This window comes from Hylobates moloch, unplaced genomic scaffold (genome assembly GCF_009828535.3).
Source record: "Hylobates moloch isolate HMO894 unplaced genomic scaffold, HMol_V3 SCAFFOLD_6, whole genome shotgun sequence".
NCBI classification, from domain to species: domain Eukaryota; kingdom Metazoa; phylum Chordata; class Mammalia; order Primates; family Hylobatidae; genus Hylobates; species Hylobates moloch.
In genome coordinates, this window is record NW_026652281.1 from 53,498,513 (window position 1) to 53,514,101 (window position 15,589).

At 37.4% G+C, this 15,589-nt stretch overlaps 1 protein-coding gene across 3 annotated transcripts in view; it reads left to right on the forward strand.

Moving 5' to 3' along the window:
- The window catches only part of MCTP1 (multiple C2 and transmembrane domain containing 1), a 591,691-nt gene that overhangs the window by 564,742 nt on the left and 11,360 nt on the right, over nt 1-15,589 (forward strand). The window lies entirely within an intron of this gene.

The window sequence follows — 15,589 nt, forward strand, 5'->3', positions numbered from 1 at the left end:
CCTCTGTGGCACTATTTCTCTGTCATCTTGTGCTCCCTCTTCACTGGCTACCATGTTCAGGCATCCTTTGTTTCCTCAAGCAAGTTGAGCTTGTATTTTGCCTTAGCACATTTGTACTACGTGCACTTCTCCTGGTTAATTCCTTCCCATCATTGTGATCTTGTGCTGGTTCTTGCTTGTATACTTCCAGGTGACCCTCACTTACTCTTCTCTTGCAAATCACATTCTTTTGGGGATTTGGCCAATGGGAGATACTGGAAGGAGACTAGGAAAAGGGAAGAAGCAAAAAAACAGGACAATTCTCTCTCTTCTCTCATTCTCCTTCATCCCCCTTGATATGTCTCCCTGGTTTCGGGGGCATTACCCAGCAGTGACTAGGTGACTGGGTCTCCTCTGTGGTTCAGCTCTCTACCAGACAGATCCCTCCATAACCCCAAATATTGTACTGCCAAGCACCCGCTCCATGGTGCCACTCCTGCCACACAGTTGGTCCATGTGGTCATCATCTGGGCTTCAGTAACCTCCCTCTGCTAGTGGCTTTCTGCGTTGCTCATGTCTGCCACACTCTATTTGACACTCAATTCCTCCATCACCTGTGTAGCTACTTTCTTGCGTTCAATTCCCTTTGTTTGAAATACTTAGAGTAGTTTCTGTTTTCCTGACCAAAACTGTTCTCAACTACAGAGTTTCATCATCAGAGCAGCCCTCACTGACCACTGGGTCACTGTCCAGCCCATGTTCCCATTTCAGGTCTCTTCATTGCACTCTTTACTATCTGCTGTTTTTGTTTGTTTATCCATGTATTTACTTGGTGCTATCTTGCTTATCATTGTATCCCCAGAACCCAGTATCCTCAGAGCCCAGAATAGTGTCTGATATGTAGTTGGTGTTCAATAAATATTTACTGAGTAAATGAATAAAAGAAATGAATTGAGATTTGGCTAAACAAAATACTACTCAAATGAAGAGAAGACATGAATGAAGTGAATGATAAGCAGGCCCCTAAACACAAACTCTAGCCAGTGGGGGGGAAAGAAAATGAGAGAGAAATCAGGCAGAAAAAATGAAAATATTACCCTTTGGGAAGAAAGACGGTGAGAAGAAAACTAGTATTTATATAGTATCTATTAGCATGCCAGTTGCTTTACACACATGATTTCATTCTGTTCCCACATCCACTCTATCGGGTGGATATGATCTCTGTCTTACTGAAGAGAAAACCAAGAGAGGTCACATGGCTCGTAAAATGCACAACAGGATTTAAGCCTACAACATCCCTCGGCTTGATTAGGACAGGCCCAAGAAAGTACATCATAGCCTCAATCCATGCCCATCCCACTTTTATTGTAAATGCAGAATTTTAAAATGCAGATACATAAACTACCATTTCTAAAGAACTTGTTTTATTAATGCTAATTTCTCGTTTGGTGGATTCAAGTCAGGCCTTTAACATGACTTTGACATTGCTTTTATCCTGATTTGTTCTTAAGACTGTTTTATCCTGTTAAACCAATAGCCATCCCCAGTTTAAGAATTTGAGCCACTTTCGAAATTGATTCTCATCTTCTTCTTGCCTTTTCTCCCTCAAATAAATTGAAAGGCACCATGATCCACACCACTAAGTAACCAACGTTATCATAAGCTAAATAAAGTAGGCCTTTGGAATTTTCTTCCAGGTTGACCTCAGAATGAGCCTGTTTTAGTGATTTACTCTGCAGTAAGGAAGGGGTTTAGGGGACAGGCCTACCCCATATATCAGCAGCATCCCATAGAACACTAAGTTGTTATTCAGGTATGTGCTACATATGGCATCAATAGAGAAGGATGACCTAGTTCCCCTCAAATTTGCCAGGCTCTTTATTTATACTGACATCTGCTATGTTTTCTTGAATTTCATTGAAGAACTCTATTATCTTAAGGAGGACAATTGAATTCTCAGTCCTGTTCTGGGTTTCCTGCATTATGCCAAGGTCTGAAAGTGGTGGATGATGTTACTGGTTTTGCAGCTTATAAGGAAATTGAGAAATAAAAGCCCAAAATGGTGGAGCAAATCATTTTTTCCTAATGCTAATTTCTCATTTGGTGGATTCAAGTCAGGCCTTAAACATGACTTTGACATTGCTTTTATCCTGATTTGTTCTTAAGACTGTTCCCTATCCCCAAACATCATGCTCGCAGACACTGAAGACTTATAGCAAACAAACAAATCATGGAAATTAAATAGCAATAAAACTGTTGTTGGCTTCATATAAAAATATTATCCAGTATTTAAATGGTGATTATTTCCAGAAACTTGGCAATTGTAACCATACAAATGATGAAACTGATTCCAGTCACAGTCCATCTTTGTTTGGAAAGGAAATACCAGTAGTGTTTGAAAAATGGGTTATTAAAGACCTTGGTTTGCTGAAGGTGGCTCATGTCTTCTATTTGCTAACACAGCATCTTGTTGGGGAAAAAAAATAATAAGTGCAGCTTTTCCCTATCCCAGATTATTTTCACTATGGATCTTTAGAGCAGGAAATAAAAAACAGCTAATGGTCATGGGGCATGTGGAATTACTTTAAGCAAAGCTGAACCCTGGTCCTGCTGACCACCTCCTCTTTCCTGTGTGTTTTGTCTATGCTAGCCTTAGAATATGTCAACAAATCTCTTTTAAGCTCAGATGGGGAGAAGGGATGGTGATTCTCTCTTTCTGTAAGGGAGTAATAAACAACAGATGTGCCTTTTTGGAAAGGTATAAGTTTGTCTTGTAAAATATTTGTAAAGAAAAATAGCCTCTGGATTTCACAAAGTAGTCCTTACTTGGTTGTGGAGATGTCACAAAGAGCATTGTTTTTCTAATACTAATATGATTCTTTTCTCACACAATTTGATTATAACTCAAGGTTAGTTTTGGGGAAGACCCAAGTTTAAATATCTAAAACAATGTACTGAAAAAATACCATATGGGACTCGACAACTTTTTGACAGTGACCTTAAAGGAGCCCAATTTCAACCATGAGACATGGGTTATAGTCCCAGGAACTCTTTTTAACTAGTAATGAAAACTTAGCTTCTCCAAGCCTCAGTTTCCTGATCTGTAAAATGGAGGAACCATATGACCCTGCCACCTCAAGTGGAAAGATAAAAATGCTTTATAAGCCATAAAGTCCTATAAAAGATGTGATTATTTTCATAACAAATCTATTTAAGAAAAAAACTTTGTGGGCCCCATACCTTGTGTATATGACTTTTTGTAACTTATACATAATCATAATAAAAGGATCAGAATCTTTCTTTGGTTAAAAACTGCACTAGTAAGTATATTAGCAACAGAACTTGTGCTATTTAAGATTAAATAACTCTGGCGCTGATTCAGCCATGAGGCTTACTGAAGAAGAGCTGATTCTGATAGTTTTAACTGAATAAGCATTAACAGATAAAATCACATGATAAAAGGCATGCATCTTATGAGTATAACCAGTGGCCTTCAGAGGATATACAACTTCCAGTGGGTGGGGAATATTGTAAACAAATGAACTTTCTGCTCAGGTGCCATTTTTCAAGTCCCATATCTCAGATGAGAACAAACACAACTGGAGGCACCCAAGGAGAGTGAGCACAAATTGAGGCAGAAGTTTGAGGGGCATCTTTAGGCAACTGATCTTTAGTTTCTTCAAGCTGGGAATGAGAATAATATCCATCACCCTCGTGTGATAGTTGTAAGGATCATATGTGATGATATATATGACAAAGAAGTTTTACAAGCATGAAATAATATTCCTGAGATATAAAGGAGAAAATTCTGTTGTCTTTATTAAGATTTAACACAATTTAACTTTTAAAAGTGTTACAGGATTTCCTTTTTCAGTGTCTTCAAATTGTTAATAATATTAATGCCTAATATTTACCAAGCACTTCCTATGTTCCAGATATTTATGGATTTTATGGCTTTAATGGATTAAACTAATTTAATTTTATAACCATCGCAAAGGTAGGTTGAATTACTATCTTCATTTTACAGATTAAGAAGTTAATAAATTGCTCAAAATCACCTAGCTAAGAAAATGATGGAAGCAGCATTTGAACCATACGTAGCAAGACAGCCAGTTATTAAGAAATCTACTCATCTTCTAAATATGGTCATCTAGTGCCCACCGCCTTCTCTAAACTCTCAACTGCCTTCTCAGCTCTGCATTTGAACTTTCAACCATGTTCAAACACGTATTTGAAAATGAAGTAAACAATTTCAAAAGAAGTTTTTTTAAAAACAAACGTACATCCTACAACTTTTTCATTAGAAGTTGAGATTTAAGAAACACACACAAAAAACCTAGCCCAGCATTTGCTATCTGGATTCAGAAACGAGCTCAGTGTTTCTGAGCTCACTCAAGCTTTGGTATTCTCACTCAAGCTTTAATTACTGAGCTTGTAGAAAGAGCAGGAGAAATTCCACCCACCAACTATTCTCAAATAAGCTTTCAACTGACTCTGAAGGGCAGAGACTATTCACAGTCCTTTTTATCTTATCTGTAAAATGAGTAAACCTAACCAGGAGTGATTTTAGTAAACATCTTATTTCACCTTTTCTTTTTTTCCTTTCTTTTCAAATGAGGTCTAAGGACAGGCAGTGACCTGTAATCCTGAGTGTGCTTCCACATTTTCTTGTGCTTTATTTTCAACCTAATTCACAGGTTCACATGCTTTCACATTTCAAAACCTTTCCACAATCTGTTCATTTTGATTTTACAGAAAATCCTGTGAGGCATACAAATTCTTATCTCAAAACTTGTGTTGTCTTGGTTGAAAGTAGCCTTTGTTACTTATTTTTTTAAATCTCTGGATACTTGGGAGGCTCAGCCTCACAGCTTCTCTTGTGGCTTCTATCAGAGTTAGCCTAGAACTAGTCCTCTTTGGCCCTTTCACTTGGAGTCCATCTGAAAGCAGAATTTCTGGGACAAAAGCCTGAGATGGGATAATCTATAAGGCCCCTTTTTCCTGCCTGCTGGCTGGGCAATTAAGTCAAAGGTTTTGATATTGATATTGATAAGGTTCTTTTAAGATCTTTCAAATACAGGTCCCTGGGTATCTTTGAGAGATCTGTTCCAGAACCTCCCATGGATACAAAAATCATATCCAAAATCTGTGAGTGCTCAAGTCTCTGATATAACTGCCCATTGGTTGAATCGATGGATGCAAACCCACTGTGTGGAGCGCTGACTATATTTGCAGGACAGTTAAAAAGGGTTTTCTTGGCTAGGTGTGGTGGTCCTGTAATCCTAGCACTTTGGGAGACCAAGGTGGGAGGATTGCTTGAACCCAGGAATTTGAGACTAGCCTGGGCAACACAGCAAGACCCTGTCTCTACCCAAAAAAAAAAAAAAAATTAGCCAGATGTGGTGGTGCACACCTGTGGTCCCAGCTACTCAAGAGGCTGAAGTGGGAGGATTGCTTGAGCCTGGGAGGTTGAAGCTGTAATGAGCTGTGATGGAGCCACTGCACTCCAGCCTGGGCAACAAAGCGAGACCTCATCTCAAAGCAAAGGTTGGGGGGGTTCTTCAGTCTTTGGCTCCAGGGAACTCTCCCTCCTGACAACAAGTCCATTTGTATTGCTGGATGCTTGCTGTAAGGTTTATTTACATTTAATAAAAAATATTTTATGTACAGCCTTTTACAAATAATTTTTGTTGAATTAGAAGTTAATATGGTTAGCAAGTTTTGTTTCTGTCTTGGCTTTATGTCATTTGTGTTTCTGACCAGAGACGTTTTCCTTCCCTTCCTCATAGTCAACTTCTCAGTCTTCTCATCTTCTATCCGTTAGAGTATCTCTTCCCGTGTTTTCCTCTCCCTCTTCTCCTTTGTGTCTTCCTCTCTCTCTTTTTTCCTTCTTTCTCTTTCCTCACTTTTTTTTTTTCCATTCTTTCCTTCCTGGCTTTCATTTTAACATTTAGAGTACCAGCTGCCACTTAAAAATGCCTGTTGTTTGCATTGTCTAGCCCAGGGTATATTTCTCTCCAAATTCTTTTTACATTACAATCACCTTTAAAGTTGCATGCAAATTACATGTATAAGATTAAGCCAACAAGGTAAAGCACAACTAAATGCTATCACAAATTATGTAGTAGAAATGAGCTCTGAAAAGCATAAGGCTACCTTGCAAAAGAGGAAGCAAATATTAAAACCAGGTAAAGACTCATTCTGCAAAAAAGCAAAAACAAAACAAAACAAAACCTCTGCCAAGTCAGCAGAAAGGAAAAAAAATCTCAGTGTAACATTATAAAGAATTTACCATCATTTTCTAAAATAGACTCTGACAAGTTAACACTGAGTCACCTGGTACAAAACGAAACATGCATAAAATGTTTCATATAGTTGAGAATTCCCTCTAATATCTCAAAATTTTGTTTTTAACATAAGCCAAAATGTTTGAGAACTGTTTTAAGAGAAAAATATACTATTTTGTTAAAAGGTGTCCATTTATCCTGTTAACCTTAAATAACTCTGAGTACTTCAGTGTCTCAATAGAGTGTTTCTATTTTTCAAGGCTACTATCAGGAAGAGAGGCAAGGCACCAAGTAAACTGCACAAGATTAGATACAGTAAGAACTGAGTAAGACACTTAGATAAGATTCAGTAGCCAAGGGACTCTGAATTGCCAAACTTCTCTCTGAGAATTTCAGTATTCTAGATTTCAGGTTGCAACATGGTTTTTTTTTTATATCTGAAAAAGAAGAAAGATTGGCACAGAGAAAACATTTGATCACTTCTTTTTGTGCCTTTATCCACTCCATTCTTCTCATCTAATGTATTTTCCATAGGTTGGAATTATAGATCTGAGAGGAAGTCTATTTTGCACAGCACCCGACTAAGTGAACTAGAGAAAGTAGTGCACCAAAACCATCTTTAGCATCCATCACGGGAAACATAAACATATTCCAAACATAATTTTAGACGTCGTGCTATGTGAGTCTATACTTGTCCAAAGAAGAGCTCCAATCAATGGTAAACTATAATAAATAATTATGTCTCACAGAAAATATCAACCTTACCATTCACCTTTTGCCAAAGGTTATATGTAAGCACGACTTTAAAGGAAAAGCAAAATTATGATAAAGATTAATTAGCTCTTTGGGATAGAAGATACCTCAAATCTAAATACTTCCTCCAGGAAATAATAAGGTGACCATATGCCCTGGTATATATAGTTCCATTTTATGTTCATTATCGTAGCATAAGATTTAATAGCTCTTCCTTTCTCTTAAGACACTCTCTCACCTTAGAAAGTGAAATAACATTGATTTTATAATAGTAATATTTGTAGCAAATATATTCTACATACCTGCTAATTCTGATTAATACAGCACAGGTGTTCAACAGATAACTTCTCAACATGGCTGACAATGACCACTATGGCAGGGTTCCTAAATGTATTAATGACTAAGCTAGGATGCAGCTCGGCAGGAAAAACCAGTCCCAGAATATTCACCCCGATGTCTATCACTTTGGCTTCATGTTTCCATTTAGAACAGACTCAGTGAAGGGGAGAATCTGTCATTTTGGCTTGAAAGTCGATGAATAGGATTCTTCGAATATGTAAGGTATGCCTGTTGATTATTTAGGTCTTTAGATTTTCTTAAATATCTCAAAACTACGTGGTAGGTACTTCTTTGGAAGAATCTAGTTAACTTTCTGTTGCAATATGTCATAGTAAAGTAGGCATATATTAAAGAATCACTGTACTTCAACTTTTACAGTTAGTGATGTTTTAGAGACTATTTAAAACCTAATAAGAGAGCTTTTAGAAATATTGTATAGAATCATTAGAAATAGTTGTGCAATATAAATCTCACATATTCTCAGATTCATGGTTATAGTTGTTGTGGGTATTTTTTTTTTTTTTTTTGCATCTTCAAAAGAAACCTTAATAATGCATTTAAAAAAAAAGTGTTACTACCAAGACTGGGTGATTAACTACTCTATGATATTTCTTTCATCCAAGCTGCTTTATAAAGTAAAGCAAAAACAACAATAAAGGAATGTACCAATTTATTCTCTACAATTAAGTATTGAACATTATTGAAAAAAGTATGAAATATTGGAATGCAACACAGCAATTCCATTATCCATTGCAGGTTTGGGTCATATACTGTATATAAAGAGTAATTACTTCATTGGTTGGAGAGCACAATGAAAGAATATAGAATTTGATGACAGATTTTAAAATGAAAATTTTATCCTAATGCATTTGCTTTTCAAAACTGCACCAACTTTACAGACCATCTTATTTTGTCTTTTGGTAGTTGAGGGTAAGGGAGTGGCAGTGGACTGGGAGTGCAGTAGTAACAAAGCAAATGAAGAATGAGTGAATATTTAAAAATCCTTAGCCAGTAATCATACATCAGTACTTGGATTTTAAAGTGGCTATTAAAAATTTTCTTCACAGATGCCTCAAGTGACACATCTTATTAATGAAGGTCCTGCATTTAATATTTGCTTACCTTATTGATATTAAATGTGGTGGTTTCTAACACATCTTTCACTTTCTACCTTCAAATCAAGTTACTGGATTTCATTCTCGTGCTCAAGATTTTAGCTCTATGATGATTCTCAAGGCTAAATTTTGGTGTCTGCACTTTCGAAACATTTTCAAATCATTTTTCTTTATCTCGAAGGAATTCTTGGTAGGAACTGAAACCTTCCTGGATAGAATAGGAAGGTCATATGGTTATTATAGAGTATAGACTCTGGAGTTAGCCAGGCATTGTCCCAACCCAAGTTCTGTCACTTTTTCCTGAGCCTCAGTTTCCTCTTCTGTAGAATGGAGAAAAATAACTACATTGTAGGGTGGTTGTGAGTATTGAATGAATTATGAGAAAAGTACTTTACACTACTTAATGAGTGTCTGTTTATATTCCATTTCTTTCCAAAAATAATTTAAGATAGCTTATAAAAATATAAAAAATAGACAAGCCAAGTACCAGTTCATTTATTTCTTCTAACCATCTTCTTTTAGTAATATTAAAGAAAATTGGGGAAATATTCTTATTACAAAAGTAAAATATGAATTGCAAACAATTTGGTTATTACAGGAAGGTATGAAGAAGATAAACTTCCATTACTGGAATAGTTTGATGCATCTCCTTCATCCTTTTTTCCCCCAACATAGGCATTTTAAACATAAATTAGGATTACACTATATATATAAGATCATAAGCATTTTTGATGTCATTATATATTCTCTCTAAATATTTTCTGATTTCATAATCTATCAATTGTATGTACTATAATTAATCTCATCCAACATACTATTAGTCTTTTTGTTATAAACAAAAATGCAATTAAAACATTTTCAGATGTTTACTATTTTAGAAATATCATCCCATCATTTGTAGCATTTGTTGATTTTTTTTTCCCACTTAGCCTTTTAAATTTATGATTTTCGACATGTTTTAAATTTTATGTAACCATTGCTATAAATTATTTTCCTTTGTAATTTATTTTACTTTTTGTACGTTTAGAAAGTTCTTTCCTATTCCAAGGTCAATAAATAACTTCTCTGTATTGTCTTTTTAGAATTCATTTTTGCTTTTAACTTTTTTAAAAAATTTTGATTTTTTTTTTTTTTTTTTTTTTTGAGACGGAGTTTCGCTCTTGTTGCCCAGGCTGGAGGGCAATGGCGCGATCTCGGCTCACCGCAACCTCTGCCTCCCAGGTTCACGTGATTCTCCTGCCTCAGCCTCCTGAGTAGCTGGGATTACAGGCATGCACCATCACGCCCGGCTAATTTTGTATTTGTAGTAGAGACGGGGTTTCTCCACGTTGAGGCTGGTCTCAAACACCTGACCTCAGGTGATCTGCCTGTCTCGGCCTCCCAAAGTGCTGGGATTACAGGCGTGAGCCACTGCACCCAGCCAAAAATTTTAGTTATATTTTAAGTTCTGGGACACATGCACAGGACATGCAGGTTTGTTACATAGGTAAACACGTGTCATGGTGGTTTGCTGCACCTATCAACCCATCACCTAGGTATTAAGCCCTGTATGCATTAGCTATTTATCCTGATGCCCTCTCTCCCCACACTGCCCCCCGCACACCACTTGCAGATCCCAGTGTTTGTTGTTTCCCTCCCTTCGTCTATATGTTCTCATTGTTTAGCTCCCACTTATACGTGAGAACATGTGGTGTTTGGTTTTCTGTTCCTGCATTAGTTTGCTGAGGATAACGGCTTCCAGCTCCATCCATGTACCTGCAAAGGACATGATCTAGTTCCTTTTTATGTCTGCATAGTATTCCATGGTATATATGTACCACATTTTCTTTATCCAGTCTATCACTTATGCATTGATGGTCATTTGGGTTGATTCCATGTCTTTGCTTTTGTGAATAGTCTGCAATTTACATGTGCATGTATCTTTATAATAAAATAATTTAGCAGGGAAGCCAAAGATTTGAAGTATGTTCCGAAGACAAAGGAAGGTTTGTGGATTTCTCCTATAAGAGACTATTCCAGGCTCAGGCAAGGATAAGAACAAGCATTTATCAAATGCTATGTGCTGAGTGCATCACATCAGTTATCTTATTGAATACTAACAACAACCCTTTGATGAGCTCCCATTATTCCCATTTCACAGATGAGGAAACTGGCAGCTCTGGGATAGGAACTCTCTGGTTAACCACTTGCACTACTGTCTGCTGCCCTCTGAGGAAAGTGTCCTTGCTTACCTTCCCTTTAAAGTAAAGGCGATTCTCTAAAAAGAGCCATTCTGATCATGTCATTTTTCTAGTTAAACACAGTGCCTCCCCATTCTTCTTGGAACAAATCCAAACTCCTTACCACTGTTTCAAAGTCTCTTCAGAACGTCACCTCTGCCTGCCTCTCCAGCCTCACAGTGGCTCCCTTGTTCCTATTGCCCAGAATGGTTTTTAGCTTCTCAAATATGCCAAACGCTTTTGTTTTGGAGGTTTTGCCCAATCTGTTCCCTCTGCCTAAAACGTGTGTTCCCCTCCCTTTTCCTGACTCCCCATCCTACAAGCCACACCAAAATGTACCTTCCTCAGACAGTTCTTCCCAAGCCCTCTAATACACACTTCCGAAGCTGCAATGTCCAGTGCAGTGGCCGCCAGCCAGATGTGACCACTGAGCCCTTGAAACACAGTGACTCTGAAGTGAGATGTAAGCGTGCAAACACATGCCCAAGTATGAAGATGGAGAACAAAAAGCAGCATACAAAATATATCAGTAACATGTTTTATTAATATATTGGTTATATGTTGAAATGAGAATATTTTGGATGTGTTAGGTTAAATAAAAATACGTTATTAAAATTAAAAAAAAAAATAATAATTTATATTCCTTTGGGTATATACCAAAGGAATGGGATTCCTGGGTCAAACGGTATTTCTGGTTCTGGGTCTTTGAGGAATCACCACACTGTCTTCCACGGTGGTTGAACTAGTTTACAGTCCCAACAACAGTGTAAAAGTATTCCTATTTCTCCATAGCCTCACCAGCATCTGTTGTTTCTTGACTTTTTAATAATAGCCATTCTGACTGGCATGAGATAGTATCTCATTGTGGTTTGGATTTTCATTTCTCTAATGATCACTGATGTAGAGCTTTTTTCTGTAAGTTTGTTGGCTGCATAAATGTCTTTTGGGCTGGGCACAGAGGCTCACGCCCATAATCCCAGCACTTTGGGAGGCCAAGGCAGGTGGATCACCTGGGGTCAGGAGTTCGAGACCAGCCTGGCCAACATGGTGAAACCCTGTCTCTACTAAAAATACAAAAAATGAGCCAGATGTGGTGGCACATGCCCATAATACCAGCTACTTGGGAGGCTGAGGCAGAAGAATTGCTTGAACGTGGGAGGCGGAGGTTGCAGTGAGCCAAGATTGCACCATTGCACTGCAGCCTGGGCAACAAGAGCGAAACTTCATGTCAAAAAAAATAATAATAATAAGTCTTCTTTTGTGAAGTGTCTGTTCATGTCTTTTGCCTACTTTTTAATGATTTTTTTTCTTGTAAATTTAAGTTCTTGTAGATGCTGGATATTAGACCTTTGTCAGTGATTGAAAAAATTTTCTGCCATTCTGTGGGTTGTCTGTTCACTCTGATTTCTTTTGCTGTGCAGAAGCTCTTTAGTTTAATTAGATCCCATTTGTTAATTTTTGCTTTGGTTGCATTGCAACCAAATCAAAATGTTCGCTTTAGATATTTTTGTCATGAAATCTTTGCCCGTATGTCCTGAATGGTATTGTCTAGATTTTCTTCTAGGGTTTTTATAGTTTTGTGTTTTACATCTAAGTCTTTAGTCCATCTTGAGTAAATTTTTTATAAGAAAGGGATCCAGTTTCAATTTTCTGCATATGGCTAGCCAGTTTTTCCCAGCACTGTTTATTATATAGGGAATCCTTTCCTCATTGCTTGTTTTTGTCAAGTTTGTCAAAGATCAGATGATTGTAGATGTGCGGTTTTATTTCTCTTTTCTATTCCGTTGGTGTATGTGTCTGTTTTTGCACCAGTACCATGCTGTTTTGGTTACTGTAGCCTTGTAATATAGTTTGAAGTCAGGTAGCATGATGCCTCCAGCTTTGTTCTTTTTGCTTAGGATTGTCTTAGCTATACGGGCTCTTTTTTGGTTCCATATGAATTTTAAAGAAGTTTTTTCTAATTTTGTGAAGAATGTCAATGGTAGTTTGGGAATAGCATTGAATCTATGAATTACTTTGGGTAGTATGGCCATTTTCACAATAATGATTCTTCCTATCCATGAGCATGGAATATTTTCCCATTTGTTTGTGTCCTCACTGATTTCCTTGAGCAGTGGTTTGGAGTTCTCCTTGAAGAGGTCCTTCCCTTCCCTTGTTACCTGAATTCCTAGGTATTTTATTCTCTTTGTAGCAATTGTGAATGGGAGTTCATTCATGATTTGGCTCTCTGCTTGTCTATGGTTGCTGTATAGGAATGCTAGCAATTTTTGCACATTGATTTTTATATCCTGAGACTTTGCTGAAGTTGCTTATCAGCTTAAGCTTTAGGATTGAGACAATAGGGTTTTCTAGATATAGGATCATGTCATCTGCAAACAGAAACAGTTTGACTTCCTATGTTCCTATGTGAATACCCTTTATTTCTCTCTCTTGCCTGATTGCCCTGACCAGAACATCCAATACTATGTTGAATAGGAGTGGTGAGAGAGGGCATCCTTGTCTTGTGCCAGATTTTAAGGGAAATGCTTCCAGCTTTTGCCCATTCAGTATGATATTGGCTGTGGGTTTGTCATAAATGGCCCTTATTATTTTGAGGTATGTTCCATCAATACCTAGTTTATTGAGTTTTTAACTTGAAGGGATGTTGAATTTTATTGAAGGCCTTTTTCACGTCTATTGAAATAATCATGTGGTTTTTGTCTTTAGTTCTGTTTATGTGATGAATTATTCATTTGTGTATGTTGAATCAGCCTTGAATCCCAGGGATGAAGCCAACTTGATTATGGTAGATATTGTTTTTAACTTCTTAACGTTAATATGGAATGTATTTGGGGCTATTTGAGGCAGATATTAAGATAGATTTTGGCTATCTCAGATGTGAATGTCTATTTTAGGTAGGATTTAACATAACTTTCCTCAAACAGTTAACACAACTACCCAATAACAATACTTATTTCCTTTGTGCATGGCACCTTATCATATACCAATCTTTTGATGCCCATATCTCATTTTAATTAAATACCGGGTACACTGAATGCCTTCTCATGATTTCTCTTTTGTAAAATTTCTTAGCTATAGTTACCTATTTCTGTGTCCAACAAGCTTTAGAAACACTATTACATTCTCCCCGTTTTCTCCTCTAAACATTAGGATTTGCTTGAAATTTCATTAAGCCTATATATTCAACTGAAAAAAAACTTCATATATTTCGTAAATTTCCTGCTGAGGTTTTACCTAGGTATTTCATAATTTTGTTACTGTGAAATATTTTTTCACATAATTTTGAGCTGAAAGACATTCTCAGTGGACTTTCACTGTACAACCAGCATGCTTTAACTCCAGTTTGACTTATTCTGTATGTGGTTAAATATTTATGAGTACTTTGCTTCATAGACATAAATGAACTTAGCTGGTGCTTGAGATGAGAATACTAAGGGACACACAGTTGGGGCAGACCAACTTTGTAGTTTTGAAAGGAACAGGAAAAAGCCACTGGTTATTCATTTTACTCTAACATGCGCAATTGTATAGGTGAATTTTTTTTTTCTTTTTTTTTTACTGGAGAGTGTGAAAGATAAATTGATGCACCAACGTCTGTCATGACAAGTGAATGGTGACTTCTGAAGACAGTAGGGAACCCTAAGTAGCTAACTAGCTGTTCCCAATACTGTTATTAAGCTTTATGCTTCTTGTCTAATTGACAACCCATTTTGGCATAAGCAAGATGAATAATAGACAAATTTCTCCCATGTGAATTAAATTTAAAATTAAGGCTCTAAGTAACTGGTATCTGTAACAAAGATCGTTATAAAACTGGCCTCCATGTCCTTGGTCCCAGTGTACCCTGTTGTCCTTGGAGGAGGCACACACATCTGTCATTCACTTACCCGCAGTTTCTGAGGTGGCGGGATGCCAGCCCTGGCCAAGTGTTCACACTGTAGAGTGCTTTAGACTCTTCTGAAATGAAAGTCAGTATGTAAATGTGCAACATGACATTATTATTCTAGCTTCCTGGCTGCTTTCAGCAAGCACTGACTGCCACATGAGGTCTCAAGTGTTCTGGCATAGTGTGCAAGTGTTCAAAAGAAGTTAAAGTAATGAAATTGGATCTACATTTCCATAGATATTCAAGCTGGCATGGAGGAATGGAGTCATAGAATCAGGGTTGGATGGTCTCCACTAAACAGCCTAGGCAAGTGCCTGTGATGCCAGGCTACTAAGCAGAATTTTCAATTGTGAAAGGCCACCACTGTTTCTTCCTTTGGGTCTAAAATTGCAAAATATGCACATTTCTCCTAGGGTCACACCACTCTCTAGGTGCTTTAATGCTCAATCTCTACCCATCTATTACCTGGAGCACACCAGCTTTGCTTAAATTCAGTATGTTTTAAAATGAACTAAGCACCAAAAGGGGAAAAAATGTTTAGTTAGAACCTAATCCAGCATATACTACTGTATAAAATATATGACTATTATTTTTAAGAAGGTGGTCAGGCTTAGTTTGTATATGATCTAAGCAGTATCCACATAGTGGACTCCAGGTTTTGGTGGTGGTGGTGTTTTTTTTTTTTTTTTTGTAGTTTTCATTGCTCACAAATCTCCGTGCATCCAGCATTCTCTGCTGCTGAAATATATGGAGCCACAACAAAAGTTGGGTTTATGGGTGGTGGGGTCAAGAAACTGGGTCTGCTAAGTAGTGTCTCGGTGGATCCAGAAGCACTGTAGAATCTGGATTTGGTAATTCTGGGACCTCCCCTCTCTCTTGTACCTTCCTCCCCAAAATGTTTCTTCTGCTCATCAGGGCAAGAGCAAAGGAACCCGAGGCTCTTGCTTTGCAGCCATCTTTATAAGCACAAATCCATGACGCTGGGTCCCCTTCCTCCTCATGTTCCTTAAA